The 14,399-nt window shown below is 40.3% G+C and overlaps 1 protein-coding gene across 7 annotated transcripts in view; it reads left to right on the forward strand.

Annotated features, from left to right (window-relative positions):
* The window catches only part of NRG3 (neuregulin 3), a 1,041,408-nt gene that overhangs the window by 739,751 nt on the left and 287,258 nt on the right, over nucleotides 1-14,399 (forward strand). The gene's annotated exons all lie outside the window — the stretch shown is intronic.

Genomic DNA, 14,399 nt, shown 5'->3' on the forward strand with positions numbered 1-14,399 from the left:
CCAGATCCTATCTGGACTTTGGAAAATCAATGGTGAGAAGGCTTCCTGGGACCGGGACACACATCCAAGCCAACTGACCTCCGAGGTCACTGACCTCAGTGAATGGAAACCTTCCATGGAAGCTCAGGTCATCGACCGGTTGCCCTTGTTCTGACCCACGGGATGCCTGCTACCTGCCGCCCCAGTGCTGTGGTGGGGCTGCAATGCCCCAGGCTGCACTGCCACATGAGGTGTGCTCCACTCCACTGTTCTCTGACCCCTTAACTTACAGCCATACTTCTAAATGAGTGTTTTCTGGCCATTATATATGTCATCGCAGGAAAACAATCGTACTGGTGCTGCTTCAGTCTTTGGGCTACTAAGTGCTATAAATGATAACGTCAGAACGTTTTTGTCATTATTCTCTGCGTTGCCACCTCTCCGTTGTGTAGTCTCATCCTAGCCATCAGTCCCTTTAAATACCAGATGATTTAAAGAAATAAATAAATAAAACACCACCTGCCAGTAAATCCAATAACCTATGAAACGTTTGAGATACACACTCCCAAGCTTGCTTTTTCATCAGTAGTGGATTAGTAACAATTTGCTAATGAAGATTTTCTTTTAATTTGGGGGGACAAGGCATTCCTTAATTAATGGAAAGGAGGATTGGTTTCATCCAGATTAATTATTGCTGGGAATGTGTCCCAAGCCCACTAGGCACAAGCTATTTAAAGTGAGCATATTAGCAACAAAGTTAAACAGCTTGGGGTTTAGCCGTAATAAGGTGGACTGTGGTAATTAAGTTGGGGTTTATGGATGGATGGTCTTCAGGGGGCCCAGGAACTCATAAAGTTTGATATAATCTCTTCCATAACTTGCCCAGCTTCTCAACAGAGGACGTGATGGGCATGTGTAAGCAGTGGTCTCAAGGGGGGACCATCACCCCGGAGCTGCCCCAGCGCATCCCTGTGCTTTCTTCCCACGGTGGTGAAGACACCAGCCATGGTCAGAACCTGCTGCCAAGGGCGCCAAAGCCCTGAGGTGCAGAGGCACCTGAGACTCATACAACCTGTTCTCTCTATTCATTTTTTATAGCAGAATGCTCGGTGTGTTTGGAGCATGCCCCCATTTGCATCAGTCCTCCACAGCCTGAGCCGTAGTTTCTAACTGCTCTCCTTGACCTCCACTCCCTTTTCTTTCTCCCAAAGGCATGTGCTAGGAGGCCTGGAACAGTGTCTCCATGTTTCACAGGTACCTTCCGCCCCCATTCTCAGCTATGGTTTCCCCTCAATGTTGCTCCACCTCCCTGCCTTCCTAAAACCTGACTGCACTGCCCACTGTCTTTCTCCAGAGAAGGTTTCTATGTTCATGAGGTTTTCGTGTTCTTCCCCTATGCACCCTGCTGTCTGAAAGTGGGTTTGGTGTCCTGCTGCTTAACCCACTGGCTTTCAACAGCATTTGCATCTTCAGTCCTTAAAGAACAAAATAGTCTCCTTTGAGATACAATAAAGCACAATTAACCCTGTCCTGATTATTGTCAACAGAAGGGTTTTCACACCCACTATTTTATTAAAATGGGTATTTCACACCCAATATTTTATTAAAATGTTGCTGTTACTTGGATTCTACACCATGGCCTTGACAGACTCATCTCCAAGAGCTGTTTTGCTTTTTCCTCTCTCCCATCGTATCCACCCACTTGCATCGTCACACCCTGGACCAGATTGTTACCTCCATCCTAATTCAGCTGCTCTGCTCTCGGGGAACCTCATCTTCTCCTGACTGACTTTTGCAATTACACCTGCCCTGATCTGCTTTTATTAACCTTAGTGAGCACCTCTAGTTCCTTGATTCCTTCTTTTGTATCCCAGGCCGTGGCCCCCAAATTTTCATTTTCTTTTTCCTTCTCTCTCTTCGATTTCTGAGTCCATCAAGACAATGTGTTGGTGCCTTTGGTATTCCATACCAGAGAATAAAGGCCATGTTTGGGCGCTCATCTCACTTGAAACCTCAGTGATATTTGACCCTCTGTCTGTTGTAACTTTCTTTTCCTCTGGGCATCACTGCTGTTGCACCCTGCTGGCTTTCATCCTACTGCCTGGTACTTCTTTGTGATCATATCTGCAAGCTCAGCTGCTTCTTCTCTTGCCATCACATGTTGAGTTCTCCTTGATATTCTTTTAGCACTGATGTGCCCAAGATGTCCAAAATTTTTACCTAGAGCTCAAACTCTCCCATACGGTCTAGCCTTTCATCACTTCTTCCCTTGAGTGTCTCATTAGCACGTTAAATTCAACCTTTTGATAACCGACATCCCAATTACCCCATTTAAGGTGCTTCTCTTCCATTGTTCACCTCTCAGAGTAGCACACTGTCCCCATCAACCTCAATAGGCCAAAAGCCCGAGCCTCTTCTCCGATGCTACTTATTTGGCATTTGTAAAATTTGCCTTCCTGTCAGATCTATCCATTTCCTTTTATCTTTGTTTCCACCATAATAGCCAGAGTTACCATTTATAATTTGATGGACTGACGCTGGATAATTTCCAACGTGGTATTGCCATTTGTTTAATCCTTTTGATCATCTCTCTACTTCTTTTCAAACTACACATCTGATGTGTACCTCAAGCCATCGCCTTTCACTCTGGACCATTAAAACCCATCAGTGGCTTCCTGTTAACTCAGTTTGCTTTTCCAGAGGCCAATTACACCACATCTTATTCTCAATACTCAAGCCATACACTCATCCTTTTTCTTCGCTTGAATATGCTAATATATATTTGTGGATTGGCTTAACAAATGTACAATACATAATAAATGCACAGTTTAGTGAGGCTCTTGTAAATCATATAAAACTTTTATGCAACAGTTACTCTAGGCAGACATTTTTTACATTGGTGGGAGGTTCAACAGTGCCAGATTTAAGTAAAAAGCAGCAGAGTTCTGTGCTCAGAAGACTGGAGTCCAGAGCAGAGTGCGCCTGCCTCTCTGTCCAGTCTCCTCACCTTGGGTTCCAGCGCTGACATGGAAAAGAGGGACTGCAATCCTGTGAACTCAGGAGTGGTCAAAGCATAGCCTAAGGCCCAAAGGAAGTTGGCAGACTTCTCATGGCCAACTCCTTCCTTTATGGCACGCAGAGATTTTTGTCTTTCTACAAAAACATGCACCAGCCCTGGGGCAATATCAAAGTTTTAAGTATAAACACAGCCCAGAAGTGGCCCTTTAATGCCTCAGGTCCATGGCAGACATGAAGAATGCTGTCCCCCCCCCCCCCCCCACCACACACACACACACACAAGGAGCAGGACCAATGATCTGATGCTAAAGTTGCTTTCCAGCTGTGGCTTAGATTTCTTAGCAGCGGACGCCTCAGCCCACGGTGTCCATGGGCTCTAACAGGCTCTTTTGTGTGCTGCTTAAAATCCTTTAACCCTAAGCACCATTTTTGTCTAACTCATGAGCCTGAGAGAATCTCAAAAGAGAAGACAAAATTGTTTTAGAAAGGGAGACTTGAGAAAAGGGTATCACTAAGGGCCTGTGGCACCTGGGCAGGGCCACATCAGTCTCGCTCCTTGCACAGGGTCAGGCTGCTGTCATGTGGCTGCTTCTCAACATTGCTCTGAATTTGGGAAGACAGACCTCAGCATCATTGGCAAGCTTAATGGTCCAACCAAGTCCTAACTCATTGCAAGAAGGACTTTAAGTGGCATTACGGTTGTGACATGCTGGGGGATTTAATATTTATATGTATATAGGTACACGTACACAGACTAATTGCAGACACTTGCTAGGCAATGGGAATACATTAATAAAATTAGTATAGGACCTAAATTTGTATCTTTTTTGTTTGTTTTTTTTCCCTCTGCAGTTCTTTATGAGAAATTAAGGAAGTGAAATATCCAAGCAACTTTTCTTTCTTTCTTTCTTTTCTTTCTTTCTTTCTTTCTTTCTTTCTTTCTTTCTTTCTTTCTTTCTTTCTTTCTTTCTTCTGGGAGTGGGGAGGGAGAGGGAGGAGGGAGGGGAGGGAGGCGGAGGGGGGGGCTGGAGTTTATGAGGGCGCTAGTCACTTTGGGTGGGCGGAGGGGGGAGCCTTTTTTCGCTTTTTTTTTCTTTTTCTGCTTCTGCTTGCTTGTTTCTTCTTTCTTCTTTCTTCTTTTCTTTTCTTTTCTTTCCTTCTTTCCTTCTTTCCCTCTCTCTTTCTAGCATCCTTCTTTCTTCCCTTCCTTCCTCTCTCTTTCTTTCTCTTTACTAAGACTTGTGTGCCTGCTTGCCTTTACTTCCATTTGCAAGCCACTTGTTAGTAACAAACTAACTTCTTGTAGAATGACTAAAAAAAAAAAAAAAAAAAAAAAAAACAGATTCTCTAGAAACTCAAAATTGTTTATAATATAGTTGGCTTTGTCGGTACTACAAGAGGATAAGAATAACTATGCTAAATGATCCTGGATGTGGCTAATGTGCTTCATTGTGTGGTTCCACTGTTCTGATTCCATTATATGTCTCGATTCCTAGATTTTTGACATATTTGGTATTTTGTAATCAGTCAGATTATCAAGAGACATAAAGAGTTGACCTGGATGAGTCAAGTCTGCATTTTCACTGAGGGGTCATAAGACTGCATGTTGTTAGCACATTTTCTTGATAGGAACATAGCCAAATTTGTACTAGTTTTAAAATTGTAAGCACTGCAGTCTTAATATCTTGATGTATCTTCTGCTGGGAATGACTAAAACAAACAGGAAATATCTATAAGTTGATATTTAAGACCAAGTTCCCATGCTCTGCCTAGATACTGGAAGAGCACTGAACCACCATCAGAAGCTTTTCTAGCCACTGAATAATTCAATCAGGATACGAGAGTACTGAGTGTCTTTCATATGCCAGGTGTTCTCAAAAACTCTGGTGGCTTAAGGGTGAGTGAAGTAAAATTATCCTGTCATAATTAAAGGGTCGAGATTATGAATTTGGAAACTATGTCTACTTTGACACGATAGATAGACTCTATGATCTCGTGGCAGTTTAGCATCATGCTGTTGGTGATGGGTCCAGAACTGGAAGGACATGAATTAAAGGTTAAGCTGTGCTGTTTCCCATCTCTGAACTGTTATTCAAATAAGTCAAGTGCTCAAGAAATTGGCCAGAGCTCCCCTTTCTCTTCTCCACCACCTGTAAATTGTCATGACAACATCAGGTATTGGTGTTACTAGAATCAGTGATGTGTCTTCTTGACCCAGATACATAATGTTGCAGGTTGAAAGTCCAGCATCATATAAATATGGAGAAGTTATTATGGAGATTTAGTAATGAATAAAAATGAAAATGAATAACTTGGTCTAGTCAGCTATTTATGATAGCGATAATAACAGTAAAAATAATCAGGAATAATAAAGTGATTGTGAAATTGAGATATTTGGAGATTATTCCCAGTAATAAGTGTTATTTGTCTTGGAGGTAATGTACAATTTTCTAATGATAACGATTTCCTTGAGTTGAACAAAGAGTGGACTTTTGGTACTTTATTTTCCTGGCTCTTCAGTTTAATTTTGCTATCTCAACTCCCTACCAATTCTGGTTTATTTACTTCAGAACTCCAGAGCTCCCTGGCAATTTGTAGTGGTGAGATTTTATGTGACTGCTGGAAGGCAGATTCTGAAGCATAAAGAAAGTTTGCCATTGGCAGAAATGGCCCCTATGAGACACATTTATCAAAAATGTGAAACAAGAATCAAAGGATTGGAACATATGGCTTCTTACTCCCCCCCTCCCCTTTTGGAGCTGAGGTGACAAGAGGAGACTTTTCCAATTAAAGATTACTTGACTGAGAGTCACTTTGTCAGGATGGCCACAAGATTTTTTTAGGTTACTATCTTTATTTTCCAAAGGCATCAAGACAACCTTTCTTCTAGTGATTGGAAAAAATCTTGTGTCCCTTGTTGTCCCTGCTTTCTTCCCATTCTTGCTTCTCATTATTCGCCATTTCTCCCTTTCTCTATCTCTTTGCTCTGGTTTTTCACATCTGTTTATGTCTCTCTGTCTTTATATTTCTTTCACAAATCAGCAAATATGCTTCTTAGCCTCCACTCTATAGCTCAGAGCACAAACACACATAAACACAACACAAATGCAGACACAGAGCAAACACATGCACTCACTAAATACAAACACACACAATATAAACATACACATACATACACACCACACACATAGACTCACTTTGCTCAAGATTGCATACAAATTGTTAAAGATAGAATAATTCTTGTCATTATTAGTTAATCCGGTAATTCTTGCTCTCTGATTCTGTTCTTTATGTACCCAAATGGGCATTCATGGTTGTAGAGATTTGGGATAGAACACCTATTGTTCCTGGGGTGCCTGAGTGGCTTGGTCATTGGAGTATCAGACTCTTGGTTTGGGTTCAGGTTATGACCTCATGGGTCATGAGATAAAGCTTCATGTTGGGTTCCATGCTCAGCAAGGAGTCTGCTTGAAAATTCTCTCCCTCTGCCCCTCCCCCAGTCCCTTGCCCTTTCTCTCTCTCAAATAAGTAAATATTTTTAAAAAATAATGCCTATTGTTCCTGCAAACTGTAGACTCCCACTGTGTGGCTCCCATCATTACCTTCTTCCCTCAGCTTATTTATTAATATTCTAGCAATAATATTAAAAAACATATTCACTATAAAACTGAAGAGAAACTTAAGGTCATAAGCCCCAGGACCCACAAAACAAAGCTTTTCCCTTGTGGATCCTAAAGCTTATACAATTCTGTGGCCCTTTTTAAGAAAAGAATGCAAATTTTAAAACATTAAAAGAAATTCCGACTAGTTACTGGAGATTTGGTGATCCAGGTCTCCTTTTTGCAATCTTTGTAAGCAATGTATTTAAAAAATGCTTACATAGAATGTTTCCATTTGTAACCTGGCTTCACCTCTTCATCCAGAACAGTCTGCATGTCCCATCAACCCCTAGCATTCCCAAGGGATCATGCAAGAAACGGGCCCTGAAGTTTCAGCTTCATTCTCTGCACTGTAATTCCACCTCTGGTGGGAAATATGCCCAAGTTCCAGGTTTCCCTTTTAGGTGGAGAGTGACTTGATTTTGTAATGAGTCTGAGGTCACAGCCTCCCCATCAGTTTGTCAGATTCGTTTCTTGCCATTCCATGGCCCCCATGCCCTGAAGTCCTCATAAGCACCTTGCAAACCTATCATGCTTCAGTGCCTTGCACCTTCAAAGCGTCTGCAACACCTGGGACTTCTGCATCTCACTCTCAGTAAACCACATTGTCATAGAAGAATGAGGCTATAGCTGGGTCTCTACACTGGGTGGTGTCAGTCCTATTGGTTGCAGTATCTTAATATGATAAACCAAAACATAATGGTCAGTTTTTATCAAAAAGGGATTGTTTTCAGGACCTGCCTAGAACAAGCATCCTTGACTGCTAATTCAGCATCACATTGCTTTGAGAACTTCAGCCTGGCCTGAATGTGTCACTTTGGGCACTCCCAGGACCACTGAGGGTGCAGGGAGCAGTGCTTGGTGGGTCTCGTCCTTTGAGAGTCTGCTGTACTGGTGCATAGCTGGCAGTGAGGTTGCACAGATCGGAGTTCTGAGTTCTAATTCTTGCCCCATCACTCATTGCCTTTGTGACCTGGGGCACATGACTGAACTTCTCTCATCCTTATTTTGTCTTTTGTAAAATAGAGTTAATGACCCTTCAAAGTAGAAGAGGATCTGATCATAGACAGTGAAGCTGAAGTACTATACCTACTCAAAAGTAAAACTGGCATTAGAGACACTGGTTCCACATGTTGATTGCTTCACAAGCTCAGTTGAGAAATAATATTTAGGCAGCCACCAAAAATAAATTAAAGGTATGCTGTCATCCATTTAACCTAGGTAAAATTTTGATTAGTTTAATAAATGCATGTGGTCACTCTTTTGCTTGCCCCTAACCTGCTCTTCATTCTCTCCTTCTGTCTGCCCCATATCCAAATGGGTATGTTCCCCAATGTTCAAACCTGAACTCTCCTGTTTTCTTTCCATATATTCTCTGCTCACTAGTCTCTGGTGTTAGCAACCCTGGCAGATTTGCATTTCTGGATTAAGCCTGTATCTTATGCCTTAGCCTGTATCTCCAGATAGTGATTTCCTTGCTGTCCTCTCCTTTGGTCTACATAATTTGCAATTGCCAATCAAATTGATTCTGTGAATTTTTAAAATACGGATAAAGGACATAGTTAAGAACATTAAGACACTTTTTTGAGATAGTAAAAATTGAGCTGAAATAGAAGCAGGCCAGGTGAGAAGGCTAAGAAAGAAGGTACCTGGAATAAGAAGTGGTAGGGATCGCCAAGAGATCAAATATGAGAGCAAAGGAAAGTAAGGGGCCAAGATGACTCCTGGGTTTTGGTTCAAACACTACATAAACACTCACTGAGCTAAGGGCATACAGGAGGCCACTGAAGGTTTTTCGGGTAGGAATGGGGTGAGGCAGCATCAGTTATCAATCCTCACTTGACATTCAGACAGGTTGAGTTTGGGATAACTTTGAAACACCTACCTGAAGATCCCAACTACAGAGTTAAGTCTAGAGAATAAAGGACAAGTCTGCTGAAAATATAAACATGTGAGTCCTTTTAACATTGGTGACAATTTAAGCTGGAGGCATGAATGCAAATGTTCCAAAAGAAAGGATGTGGAGCCAGAAGAGAAAAAGCCTAGGACTCAGGCCTGAACTTTGGAACTTTAACAATAAAAGATGAGTTTAGGAGAATGATGTGATCAGTGGAGCATATAGGATGGCCCAGTAGGGGTTGGTGATCATTAGGGTGGCATACAATTGGCTAAACTGATAATGAAAGAATGCTAAGTAAATATAATACCAAGGCAACACCTTTAAATTAATACTCTGTGTGTAAATCCAGGGAGATAAGGCTATTGGATTTATTCAGATTGGAATTGCAACAGGTAGGTATGCTAGGAAAACAGAGACAAGAGGACTTAGAGCATTGGATTAATCAACCATCAAAAGCCACCTGATGGACATTCTTGCCTATCAGTCTCTTCGTACATAGCACTACATAAACTTTCCACACTGTACCTTTCTTCCTGTTGCCACTCTCTTGCTCCAAAAATTTCAGTGGCTCTCAATTGTCTAGGATAAAATTCAGAATCCTTAGATCAGAGTTCAAACCCCTTCTGGTACACATGGGCTATCTTTCTAGTTGTTAGTTCTCCTTTAGAATTATAGCTGTCTTTTCAGTGATAACTAAGTGTGCCTTAAACATCACCATCTCTAGGCTTTTAATAAATGGTTGACTATAATCCCCTTCATGACTTTAGCAGTCAGTGGTCCCTGTTTTCTACCACTCATCGGGATCTGTCGAGAAGGTAGGTCATCAAGCAGTCTACATCTGCCAACCTTTTGAGCACCAGTTCCAGGGAAAGTACATTCAAGTAAGGTGCCAATCTTGTGCTTCATGGAAAGTCTGAAGTCTCTTAGATGAAATCCAGTTTGGGCCATCATGAGTTCTAGCACTCGTGATGTACCATACTTCACTAATAAATAGGCCAAGAAGTTCATCTCTTGCATCTATACAGCTAAGGAATAGCCTATCTATATGAGTGGCAAAACTCTAGGAAGGCTTCTGGAATCCCATCTCCAGTTTGCAAGACTTTCAGAGTTAGAGAAAAAAACATATAGGAATTAAGGATGTGTATTATCATACAATAGCATGCATCAAAGTATTTTTATTTAGATTAAAATCAGTAGGAAAATGCCCAGCCTTTCTGTTTGCATTTTTAAAAATATTGCGGGGCACCTGGGTGGCTCAGTTGGATAAGAGTCAGCCTTCAGCTCAGGTCATGATCCCGGAGTCCCGAGATCGAGCACCGCATCAGGCTCCTGGGTCAGTGGGGAGTCTGCTTCTCCCTTTGCCCCTCTCCCTGCTCATTCTCTCTCTCTCTCTCTCAACCTCCCAAATAAATAAAGTCTTTAAAAAAATATTGCGATAGGGAAAAAGAAGAAGAGAGAGTGAGGCAAACCAAGAAACAGACTCTTAACTATAGCAAACAAAATAAGGGTTACCGGCTGGGAGGGATGGGTTAAATAGAATTGTGGGAATTAAGGGATGCATGTGTCATGATGAGCACCAGGTGTTGTATATAAGTGTTGAATCACTAAATTGTATACCTGAAACTAATATTACAGTGTATGTTAACTGGAATTTAAATAAAAACTTAAAAAAGTATTGCAATAACAAAATTGAATTGCTTCTTTATTCGGAGTATTCATAGTTGTAGCTTATGAAGTATTACTTTAAGAGAAAACCAGAGCTTTGGTCTGGACTACCTTACAGAAGACCAACCTGTTTCTTCCTGCTATGGATGTTTGCATTCCTTGTCACTCTAAAGGTGAAGGGCAGCAGATGGCCCCCTGAAGCCATGTCCCTGAACCACAGAAGAGGATGGAGATCCTTCTCTCTGTCATTCCATTTGTTGTTCCCTAGGATAAGTCCCTGAATTTTTATTTTGTCTTTGAACAGTGTTTCTTTTGTAGTTTGGAGCTGCTTTTAAGGAGAGTTAATGCACTTGTTGGCCTCTGTGTCATCCTGGGGCAGAGAGAGCTTCAATCAGGCTTCTTTGTTTTCTGAGATATCTGAAATCTTCCAATTTGTACGATGTTTGTGCTCAGAAAGGTCTGTAGCTGATGTCTCTTTTAATCTTTTTTTTTTACATCTCTCCTTTATGTCTTCATACTCATTTTCATGTGAATTGTTTTGTGTTGTACTTCTGTTTTTTTTCAGAGTGAGTTTCTGCTTTTGCATTTCTTATTTCTGATATTTTACATACGCTAAGACCCTCCATGCAAAAGTGAAGAGGTATGAGCCTCTTCTATTTCTCAGGCTTTTTCTTTCTCTTTGGACCATTTTCTTTCTCTTTATGTTCCTCCCTGAATCTCTTTGTGGAGTTGAACCTTGCTTAGAATTATAGAACAAAAGTGGAAACAGAAATTTTAGTTAGAATGACCAGCATTTAAATCTTGTTCTTTTTTTTTTTTTTTTATTCTGGCTAGGTTGAATTGAATTTCTTGAACTTTAGTTTTGCCATCAGTTAATGAACAAGATGATAATATGCACTTTCCAGGAGCATTCCAAGTCTTGGAAGAAATAGCCATTGTGCCACTTTGCACGTAGGAGATACTCAAAAAGTGGGCCTGCCCTCACTTCCACCCCCACCATACTCTGAACTAGTATGTGGTCATAGGCAAGAACTCTGTAGCCAAAGGCTATCATAAAACTAGCATGTTCTTTATGAAAATAATAATTTATAGCAGATGGTTTGTCATGTTTATTGCTAAGGTAAGTAACTTTAAATTCTGCACAAATATAAATATTTTTTTCTTATTCTAGTGAAAACAAAAATATTGGAATTCTGTAACCATTTGGAAATAAGAATTTATAATATATAAAGAAAATATGATAATATAATAGCTAACACCTAATATTTTCTATATGGCATTCCCCATATTGAGACACAGAAAGAAAAGTTAATTCACCTAAGCTAATATTGATAGGAAGTAGTAAAGGTAATATTCCACCCAGGCAATCTGTGTCCGGGGCCTGTGTCCTTGTCCACGCAACACCACCACCACCACCACCACCAAAAAAAAAAAAAAAAAGTATTGTGTTTTTGTTATTTTATTTCAGGTCTGTGAAAAGCTCTACACTGACATGATCATATAATATTCTGTATCCATCTACATAGTTATTAGTGCCTTTTTGTCTATGTAGAGAAAGAGCCTATGGGAAAGAATTATCCATATAACTAATAATACCAAAACTGATGTGGAACTTAGCAAGTACCAAAAGGGCTATTCTAAGCCATTGACACACATGAACGCTCTATAATTTTCGCTAACATTTTATGTGGCGTAGGTGCTAGTATTGCTCTCATATTTCAGATGAGGAAATTAGAAGATAAGTATTCTGAACAAAGCCACACAGCTAATCACTTCTGAGGCTGGAATTTGAACCCAGGTAAGCTAGTGCCAGAGGCTAGGTCTTTAAATACCGCCCTGTGCCCTTCTCTGGACTATGGGAGGTGTTGAGTTTATTTTCCTTTGAATCCTATCCACTGCTGAATCATGACAGTCCGAATGCCTGACACATTAGATACTCAATCAACATTTGATGAAGTAACAAATAGATTCAATTTTCTGAAAACTAAAATCTAATTTACGCAACTAACACACAAACACTTGCTTTTTGTAAAATACTTGGAACTTTTTTTTTAAGGAAGGTAAAAACTTCCTTCTAACACAAACTCCTCCCCAAGCCACCCTTTCTTCCCTTGTCATAATTTGAATCTTTATTTTCTGGACTTTCTCAGTAAAGATGAATATATTCAGTGGTGGTCAGTGTTTATGAATTGCTGTTGATCATGGCATGAGCCGATGAAGTTGGTGTTTGCTCTGAGTCCTCACGGTAGCTCAATATAATCGTGAATGTGGTGGTGCTTTATTCAGAGCCATTTCTTTTGCTATAAACACATAATAAATGCCCTAGTTTTATGATGCAGTGTTGGTGGAATTGAACTTGAAAGCTCAAAATCATGCAGATAATTACAAGCATCTTCCATTTCAATTATTATCCAATCCCTGCCTGAAAGCTCCTTGCCCAGGGGTGTTAGCTGTGTGACCATGATGGCTGCTGGAATTTCAGGTATTCTGGGCAAAAGATTAAATGTCCTGACCACGGGCAAGTTTCTTTCTTTCCAAGCTTCATTCTATGTTTTCTCTAGCCTTGCAGCCCAGGCATTTTAGGCCAGCTATTACCAGATTTTTATATGTCAAAGAAGACTATAGCATTGAAAAACATAATTGAAGAATCATTCTTATTTAGTAAATTTTATTCCTCATAAGAAATGGTGTGGGTGGAGAGCTGCCTTTGGGGTAAGCATAATGGTACAATAATTATAAGCTTGGGTTTTGGAGCCAAATTGCCTGGTTTGAAATCTACCGCTACCACTTATTGACTGAACGATTAACTGAAACTGGGCAATCTAGTAGACTTTCTGAGACTCCATTTCCTCTCTCGCAAACCAAAGATACTAATAATACCAACCTAAAAAGATTATGGTCATTTGAATTAATGGAATCAGTGTGAAATACCTAGTGTGCTACAATTCTAGTAAATATTAGCTATCTAAATAATTTTAAAAGCTAAATAAAACCAACATATGCAGGAAGAACAATTTAAGGATAAGTGGAAATCTTTCCCACTTTCATGTGATGGTCAATATTAGGCCAATACTTCTGCTGAGAGCTGATGAAAACTTCATCTGGAACCAGGAGAATGTCAGTGTCCTATCCTATTTTTCTAGGACATACTGTTCCCCAAATGAACAAATGATGTGCATATCATTTGTCAATAAAATCGACACATTGTCAAGTAAAGGAATCACTCTTTTGGTTTCTTTACTATTTAATGAAGCACTCATAAGTGAACTGACTTATTAATGAATGTAACCTGAGTGAATGAATGGTAGATGTTCTCCTTTGTGGTTGATAGAGTGCCTAGAACATTCCCTGGTGCATAGTAGGCACAAAATAAGTATTTGGTGATTTACAAACCACCTTCTTCCAGAGAAGAACTCTTCCCGTTGTTTGCATCTCTTGTAATACACCAGTGCTCATTAAGCTCCCCAGCATAAGATCCCAAGCCCCTTCATTTCTTCTTCCCTGGTACCCAGCACAGGCTGTGGCATGACTGATTCTCAGTGGCTTCTTGCTGCACAGAATACTGGGAAAGAAAATCTGGTCTTTGAAAGGCACTGATAGCTCTCAAGAGTGATGAGAGCCATAGATTCAAAAGAGAATTTGAGGAATAAAAGATTTCTAAACCTTTCTAAAGGTGACAGAGTAGGACTAGGGAAACAAAGGACTGTAAAGCACTCTTTCCTTTGAAGCCCATGTCCTGTCACCATGTATTATTTGTCAGGTACCCCAAGATTGGAAACTAAGCAGGACTCATTTTCACATGCCCACAGTTGCTTCCTTCTTTTTTGGAGCCCCCACTGTGTTCAGAAACATTGCAAACTGTTCATTTAGCTGTAGAGATAGATGATAGATAGATAGATAGATAGATAGATAGATAGATAGATAGATGATAGATAGATCATAGAATGTTCATATGTTTATCTAATGATGGGAAATCTTGAAGTTTGGAGTTAGATCAATTTAGGGTAAATTATACGGCTGGCACATACTGGTTAGGTGACCTAGTTCAGTGTAGCAGAGACACCCCCTTTATGGATGAGGACTACAGATCAGTTGATTGTTTTTTAAGATATATTAAACAGAAAAAAATCCTAAAAATTCATACCTCTCTTAAATATGTTCTGATGGTCTCAAACATA

Source organism: Canis lupus, chromosome 4 (assembly GCF_011100685.1).
Source record: "Canis lupus familiaris isolate Mischka breed German Shepherd chromosome 4, alternate assembly UU_Cfam_GSD_1.0, whole genome shotgun sequence".
Lineage (NCBI taxonomy): Eukaryota > Metazoa > Chordata > Mammalia > Carnivora > Canidae > Canis > Canis lupus.